The sequence below is a fragment of the Lampetra planeri genome, chromosome 60 (assembly GCF_965212315.1).
Source record: "Lampetra planeri chromosome 60, kcLamPlan1.2.h2, whole genome shotgun sequence".
Lineage (NCBI taxonomy): Eukaryota > Metazoa > Chordata > Hyperoartia > Petromyzontiformes > Petromyzontidae > Lampetra > Lampetra planeri.
In genome coordinates, this window is record NC_136166.1 from 195,553 (window position 1) to 204,646 (window position 9,094).

General features: G+C 46.5%; 1 long non-coding RNA gene across 1 annotated transcript; it reads left to right on the plus strand.

Moving 5' to 3' along the window:
- The first annotated feature begins 3,935 nt into the window (after positions 1 to 3,935).
- LOC144736284 (uncharacterized) lies at positions 3,936 to 8,008 on the plus strand. The gene is made up of 3 exons (XR_013588750.1): positions 3,936 to 4,248; positions 7,296 to 7,319; positions 7,971 to 8,008. It is a non-coding gene; the product is annotated as an uncharacterized LOC144736284 (long non-coding RNA).
- Positions 8,009 to 9,094: the final 1,086 nt, after the last annotated feature.

Sequence of the window (9,094 nt, forward strand, 5' to 3'; positions counted from 1 at the left end):
GCTAATGGGGTAAAAAAATTAGACGTGCCTAGACAAATGATTCTGACAGTATTATCGAGGCAGACAATACAAACGAGACAGTTCGAACAAGATGGGACAAACGAGACCGATAGGACATGTGAGGCAGTCGTCACAACTGTCACCACAACTACACAACAACAACAACCCCCACTCTTTATTTTCACCGCTGTCATCTTGTGTACAATTTTATATTTTTTGTAAAGCGCCTTGCACTAAGGCGCTGCTATATAAATCTACGTGAGCTAAGACGAGGATAGGAAAAGGAGCCAAAGGGTCAGGAGAGATGAGGATGGATGGCAGCATCAGGCCCTCTCGACGCTGCTGCTCGGAGCGGCGTCCGTTTCCACAGTGGGCGTGGAGAGGAGAGGAGTTCAGAGTGGGAGTGGCCACACAGAAGCAGCGTCATGTACGGGGGGTGGGTTGACTACGTATGGCGCGAAAGAAGTTCAAGGTGCATACAAGTAATTAATCAAATTAAATCGTGACAATTTATCGAATCTAGGGGTGTGAGGATTCATGTTCGTACTAACCATCAACATTCACGATTACGATGATAATCTCTACTCCGCCGCATTACTGCATCACAGCACTGCTCAGCCATGCAGCTTAAGAAAGTAGTTCGTCAACGACCGCTCAGAAATTGCGTTATAACGGTGTGCGCGTCACGCGTTATAACGGCACGGGTCCCGCGCTCTGTGTTTTGCGAAACGTGTTCCCTTGCGGAAGAAGCGTGTGAGAGCGAACACCGCACGTTGTAGCGTGAATGCCGCCGCGCGTTCGGCGAGGACTTTCCCTACAGGGGAAACTGTGTAGCCGGCTCACTTGCACCCAAGTTAATTTGGCACATTTCGTTACGAAATCTTCAAGTGCACTCAAAAGTGATGTTGACCTTCGAGTGCTTTGTCGCTAAATCAATGCTTCGGAGGGCCGGGTTTGACGGATCGCGCAGAGATCGTTGCGCCCTGTGAGATGTTGAGCCCGCTTGGGCTGCGAGGTGCGGCCACGAGATGGCAGTGTAGCGGTGGATTGTTGAATCTATCTGTGCGGAGCTTTGAGCGTCGCCTCGTATTTGCGGTGGTCTCATTTTCTCGGGGTTCTGGGGAAGCCTGACTCTCACAGCATGTGGCTAAACATCCCAATACAGGACTCTCCTGCTTGTGAAGTAGTTAGCGCCGCAGTGGCGAGATGGTAACTCCCTCGCCTGGTCTACAGGAGGTCGTGGGTCCGATCCCGACCCTGACGCCTGCTGCTGTATATTTGGAGTTTGCGTGTCTCTCTCTCTCTCCGTGGTGAGATGTTAACTACCTTGCCTGGAATAGAGGCATAAGATTGTCTTTTTTTATATTGTTGTGCAAAAAGTTTAATTTTTAAATTAGACAGACTCTCGATTATCCGTGCTAATGACGGGGAGGATGATTGAAAATCGCGGATAATCCAAGAATATAACCGTTTTCTGCGGATCTCTATTCCAAAAAACACTAATGTAGATGTTTAGTATGAAAAATAAGAATAGGTTGTACCCTTTCTGGCAATAAAACAGGAGGCGTTAAGATGTTCAAACGACGAATAGAAATCATTTGGAAGGAATAAAGTCTGCATTAACCACAACTACTTGTGGTGAACATGCAATCAAACACGTGGCTCTGATAATATTTGCATTGTCGTTGAGACTGATTGGCCTACATCAGAGAGAGCAGCCTCCTTCATGGCCCAGTCTCACCACCAGTGTCAGACCAGAGACTAACGCCAAAAGGCGAACAGCACAACGACCATGCAACACGAGCAAAGCACTTCTAGCTCGGCATGAGCAGCGATATCATGGGATAGCTTTTTGCCAGTATCAAAGATAAAAAAAATAAGAATAGGTTTTAGCCTGATAATTGTTTTTTTACCCTTTTATCTGGCAACAAAAATTATCATATTTTGCTACTGGCAAATGAGGTTCCAATGGTGAGGTTTTAGCCTTTCTGGCAATAGAACAGGAGGTGTTTCGCAAGGAAATCAAGGCATCTACTTGATGTTTGAATATCCTAACACCTGTTTTATTTCCAGGAAGGATAAAATCTATTCTTACTTTTCATACTTTGATACTGGCAAAAAGTCCCATGATAATTTTGTTTAAGTTAGGAAAATATTTTTAATTGGTACTCATTCCATTTAGAACGAAAACTAACAATCGAGCGATCGATGCGCACGTTCAGTGATAACACTTTCCTGCTCCCGCACAGAAGACTCGGACCGCTAAGTTGATGACAGCAGCAGAGCCACGCCACAAACATCAATCAAACTGCGCCCACAGTTGTAAAGATATGCAACTACTGTACTGTAGAGGCAATCACGTGGATTTCGGTTTAACCGGATGCAAGATATTTGTCCGGTTTAAGCCAGTGACTTTTAATAAACATTTCCAAGAATAACAACGTACAATTGTTTTTAGATTGTTCAATTGTGCTGAAGGGAAAATCCGTGGGTTATTCATTCATGTACAAAAATCTCAGGTGCGCGGCTAATCCGCAAATCGGATAAACTGCACGCGGATAATCGTGAGTCGACTCGACTACGAAAATTATTGCGATTTTTTTTTATTTTGGCACGGCTCAATTGGGGGACATGAGCTTCCAACCCGATACCCTACAACGTACATTCGAGAACAACTTAACAGCCCACCAAAAAGAAATAATATCTCATTGTCCAGAATATAGTGAAGTGGGGTTTTTTGCCGAGGTAAAATGTTGTGAAGTGTATGAACATTGTGAATTATTATTATTAAGTTAATCCCATGGGATGTTGGCTATCAACAACAAGGCAACTCCTATGACTAATTGGGATGGGACGCAAGCATAGGATTGATCACCCTGTCGCTGGCCGCCTTTGGGGAGGGTGTATAGTGTGAAAGGCCGGAACACCCTAGGAACCAAAGGTTCACTACTGACGATGCGCTCCCCAAATTTCACCAGGCTCACTGTTCATGAACTCTTGGAAGTGCTTGCACAAAGGATAGTAACATCCCATCCTGTGTTCTTGGAATCTGTGGCCACCTATTCTACGCACGCATGTTGAACTTCTTTCGCAACATACGTAGGCAACGGTGCGAATCGGAGGTGCCGGGGGGGGGAAGGACAACAACTCTAAACAAATCAAAAATCGGTTCTCTATTCTTGCGTATGTCCAGATTGATTACGGAGCGGCTGCCGATGGGATGGAACGCTTGCTGGGGGAGGTCTGCCACAGGAGATGGAGCGTGGTGGTCAGCTCGTGCGTGCAGCAGGCACTGGCTGGACTATTACACCGCTGGATCGTGAAATATGGCGGTGGTGGCGGCTTCTGGGAGCCCTTCATCCAGCAGTGGGTTGACCCTGGCTGCTGCTGCTGCTGCTCCTGCTGATGACGATGATGATGATACATCTGAGCGGATATATCGGCTGTTTGGCAGAACAACTGACAAAGCAAACTGTGGTGAGTGATTCCACACTCCAGGCTAGGCAACCGTGTTTGTAACGGGGATGAGCCAACTCTGTAAAAACACGGACCGGAGCATCTTATCTTCCTCTGGTGTCCCAATCAACCTCAATTAACCTCGCACACAAAAAAAGTGCACTTTTGCAAATCCACTCTGGAAAGGGCACTCGTTCACTTGCGAAGAGCTCTGGAGGTCTCTCTGCGCCCTCAGAATAACCGAGAGGGCCCTTTAACGGACAACGTTAATTGGGAAAGATGGAAAAAAAAAGTTTTTTTGACGAAAATCAATTTCAGGATGTGCCGCGTGTGAGGGGCGTTGCGTGCAGGCCCGGGATGTGGTGACCCCCCCCCCCCCTCTGCCATCGCCGTATCGACGTTCGAGACGACGTGGTTGGCGTGGGAGGGCTCTTCGAGGTCCAAGCCCAACCCCCGATCGTCCCGCCAGCCCACCTTGCCCAGCGCCGGTATAAAACCTCGATGCGATGAGCACCCAAGTCAGCGAGGCAGAGAAGGATCTCCTTGCCTGCCACGTCGGGTGAATCGTGAGAGTAAGTGAGCGAGAGAGAGAGAGCGAGCGAGCGAAGGCGAGCAGGCGTAAGCTACGAGGGCAGCATCGTCCGGCGCGGGTGACCTTCTTGGAAGACGTGGTGAGGTCGATCGAGCCAGAGGGTGAGAGGAGGCGACGAGACAAGAGGCCATGGCGCCCCGCGGTGGCGCGACCATTGCCTGGCTGGTGCTGGAGCTGCTCGTGCTGAGAGCTTCGGGCAGGTGAGACGGGAAGGGGCCTCGCTCGTGCACACGCACGCACACGCACGCACACGCACACACACGCACTGGCCAAGGGACTATACCTCAAGAGAGCCGAAGGTTGGATCGGAAAGGAGGGAGAATGTTCCCCCCCCGCCAGTTTAATAATAATATTAATTTACGTTTGTAAGGTGGCGCATTTAATCCGTAGATCCCACCGTTGCGCCACCGCCGTGTATGGAAAGCCAGGAAATAAACAGAACCTGCGCAGGGTGAACGGGCACTTTACAGAGGCGAGTTTTCGAGACAGACTTCGACTTGTATGTATGTTGGACTTCTTTCGCACCGTGCGTAGCCAACCGTGCTAATCGGAGGTGCGGCGGAAGGACAACAACGCTAAACACAAAAAGCAGTTCTAAATAAATGAGTTTGTCAATCTAGATGATTACTTAAAAGTGCATAGCTTCGGTGGCTTCCTAATATCGGAAGGAAGAGCGTTCCAGACGGCCGCAGAAGTGCATCGGAAAGCGTGCGATGGCGGTGACCATCCTTGCTTCGATAGCTGAGCCAAACTTGACATTTGACAGGGTTCCCCATGATCATGTCGCCCCGAATGCGTCCCGTCTCTTGGGATCGCGAAAGCTCAGCAGCCGTACCTGGATGGCTTGACCACCAGGTGTTGCAGGTGCGGCCACTGCCAGGTGTGGCCAGCAGTGCCGAGCGGTGGCGCAGAGGTTGTCAGCGCCGTCTAGGACCCGAGTTCGATTCCCACTTTCAGCAAAACACAGCGATTATTACCTGAACCGTTTAATACGCAGTAGGCTTTCGCGACCAATATCATCCATAATACAGGTTTTTTTGTGGGGGTTAGATCGCGAAAATATATAAAAGTGTCGTTAAACCCGCCACCGCCCGACACAGCCAATGAGTAAAGTTTGTCACGTAGACAGAACGTGCCAATTCGTTACGAGTACAGCTCTCCAACACGCTGGTGTGCTGTACTAGTTACCAATTGGCACGTTCTGTTTACGTGACAAACCTTGCTGATTGGCTGTGTCTGGTGTCGTCGGGTTTAACGACACTTCTATATATTTATGCGATCTAACCCAAACAAAAACATCTGTATTACGGATAATCTGAACCGGTCTTGGGCCCTCCCGTAGGTCGACTCAGCCTCAAATGAGTACCTGGGGCGGTGTGTAAACATCATCACTAGGGTAACAAAGGCGGTTCGGCCGTGGTGCTGGCCACCCACCCCCTCGTGTGCCGTGCCGACCTTCGTCGGTGCTACTCGCTAACAGCACTTGCCCCAACAGTCTGTTTAGGCTACACGTGGGGGGGGGGGGGGGGCGATCTTCGCTTGTCTCGTGTGGCCAGGAGGTGACATTGCTGGAGTGTTACAGCGCCGTGGGGTTTCTCCGGCTTCTCTGCTTTGCTTTAAATGGAACTTGGGGAAGGATCCCAACGTAGCAGCACCCCGTCCTGACAACCACGTCTCGAGACTCAACGAGGCTTTCCCGGGTAACTCAAGGGCGACGTCGTTATTAATTCTAGATTTGAAGCTTTCGTGACTGCAAGGATTCATACTCTTAGGCTTTTTCGGTGAAGTCACGTAGGTAAAAAATTAAAATAAAATTAATAGAAGTAATAATATAAATAAAATAAAATAAAAAATCACGACGTTTCGGAGGCAACACAAGTCTCCGTCATCAGGTGGGACCGTCACAGCTAAAATGACTGCATCAAGTGAAAATGACTGCATCACTTGATGCAGTAATTTTAGCTGTGATGGTCCCACCTGATGACGGAGACTTGTGTTGCCTCCGAAACGTCGTGATTTTTTTATTTTATTTCTATTATTACTTCTATTAATTTTATTTTTATTTTTTACCTACGTGACTTTACCGAAAAAGCCTAAGAGTATGACGTGGTTATTACTTTTGCCGCCCACTGAACGTCCCTTTGGACAGGGTCGGCAGCAGCGAATTGACTTCACTTGTAACGTTGTGAATATCACCTCGTGTCGATGTATATCGCGTCGTAGTCCCCAGTTGGGTGTGGGCTCCGAGCCGTGGCTCACCGGAGGTAGAACCATGCCTGAGCCTCAACTGCTCACGTCGCTGCACTGAAGATTCGGTTTCAAGTTTCAAATTTTCAAGTTTCATTTATTAGGTAAAGCCCTGTGAGCCATTCGGCTCTTGAATCGGGTGCAACCGCAACAAACAAAAAAACAAAAACATGAACAAAAAACATCTTAAAGTGACTATGTGCAAACAGAAAATCCAAGAAAAGACAGCAAAATATTGCAGAAAAATCACCGTACACCAATACTGTGTGCAAAAATCCCAGTGGGATGCAAGTCAAACAACAACAACCACAAGACAACTTAGATTAAGGCCATCAGTCTAACTCTGTACTACAACAAGCAAACATGGCCAAACCGTAACTGGACAATCTTGAATTTATTTTCAGTTGTTTGCAATAAAAAAATTCGTTATGTTTACCCGCAAGTCTTAATGTGATGGACAAAGCGAACGCTTGCCCACTCCCTACCTGGTCTCTGGCTGCGAGGAACGCACAGGGGAGATTCCTCTGGATTTTCCCCCCTAGTTCTTCCGCAGAGTTTTTTTTCCGCGATAAATATTGTGCGCGAGGCCGCAGGCATTTAAAAAATGGTTTTTACTTAAAAAATCACACATCTTAACACATGAAGCTGGTTGTAATTACTGGTGAAACGTCGTACTCAGATTATAAATGTTATGGCTTTACTTTTCAACACACCGGTTAGTGCTGTACTAGTGACGAATTGTCACGTTCTGTTTACGTGACAACCCTTACTAGTTGGCTGTGTCGGGTGGTGGCGGTGGGTTTAACGACACATTTATATATTTACGCGATCTAACCCAAAAAACCTCTATTATGGAAAAAAAAAATCACACCTCATCCTAACTTGTTCGACAATCAGACGAGCAGTGTATATGAACCAAGCCATAGACTTTTGTCCACAGATTTCCCTACGCAATGACAGTCACTGACACTGTGTGCGTGTGTGCGTGTCTCCCCTACAGCATTCCATTTTCTTCAAGCACTGGGTAAGGACGTGTGCCACAATTCACCGTGGCCTTCACAGCACAACACTCACAGTGAAGGCCCCATGCTGCAATTAACGCGGCATTATAATCAATTCTTTGTGCACTGCTGGACGAGAGATGGTGGCGGCTTGGGGAAGCCTTCATCCAGCAGTCGATTGACCATGGGTGATGATGATGATGATGATACGTAGCGGTGTACTAATTTGCTGAACAAAATAAGAATAGGCTTTACCCTTCATGGCAATAAAACAAGTGTTAAAATTTCAATTTAAAGCTTTCGTGACTGCAGGGATTCATCTTCTTGGTTCTTTCGGTAAAGTCACGCAGAAGGGAAGTAATAAAATAATACTAATAAAACATAATAAAATAATTCTCACAACGTTTCGGCCACAATGCAAGCAGTCGTCCTCAGGTGAAGAATGAAAACAAACATTATTCACCTGAGGACGGCTGCTTGCGTTACTTACCTTCTACGTGACTTTACCGAAATAACCAAGAAGAAGTGTTAAGATGTTAAAATACCAAATAGATAACTGTTGTAAGGCATCAAGTCTGTGTCCGCCACACATTTTTTTCATCACATTGATCCTAGCAGAGAAAGGTCCCACAGATATTAATTTGCCATCGTTTGCTATTTTCTGTGACTTGCAGATCCATTACAACGATAACCACAACAACCCTACAGAGTGGTGAGTACTCTGAATTGAATTCACTGCTCAACTCTTGCGTTCCACTCCGGTCTTGCCGTTCATTCACTCCGATCCCCTAAGCCAGGAAGGTCGGCATCCCGTGACTCCAAAACCGCGCGCGGCTAATTACCCACAAAACTTCACGGCTACTCGAATTGTAAATGTCGTTGTGGGTTTACTCTCCAACACACAACCGGTGTAGTGCTGAACTAGTATATTACACTATACACTACACTATACACTACACTATACATTACACTATAATTGTACATGTCGTTGTGGGTTTACTCTCCAACACACAACCGGTTAGTGCTGAACTAGTATACTACACTATACACTACACTATACACTACACTATAATAGTAAATGTCGTTGTGGGTTTACTGTCCAACACACAACTGGTGTAGTGCTGAACCAGAAACGAATTGGGCACGTTCTGTTTACGTGACAAACCTTACGATTCGGCCGTGTCGGGTGGTGGTGGGTTTAACGACGCATTGATATTTACGCGATCTAACCCAACAAACAACAAACAACTTATTATGGATTATATTGGTGGCGACAGCCGACCTCGTGTCTTTAAGGACCGCTTATCGACGTTCTTCGTTAAGGACACCGTCTTGGATATTTGAGTTTTTTTTTTTACCCAATTCGAAAAAAATTGCTCTTGATGAAATAACAAGAATAGCTGTTTCACTCTTTCTGGCAATAAAACAGGAGTTGTGTTAAGATGTTCGAACACCAAATAGAACTCTTTTGCGAGGCATCAAGTCTGCATTAACCACACAGTACTTGTGGTGAACATGCAAACAGACATGCTCTGATGATGTCTGCATTAAATCTTGACTTAAAGCTTTCGTGACTGCAGGAAGTCATATTCTTTGCGTCTTTCGGTAAAGTCAAGTAGAACAAAAAAATATAATAAAAAAATTAACAAAAAACTACGACGTTTCGGTCGCAACACAAGCAATCATCTTTGGTTTTTTCGGTAAAGTCACGTGGGTAGAAGAATAATAGATCACGACGTTTCGATCGCAACACAAGCAATCGTCATCAGGTGGGACTACCACAGCAAGCAAAAACTGC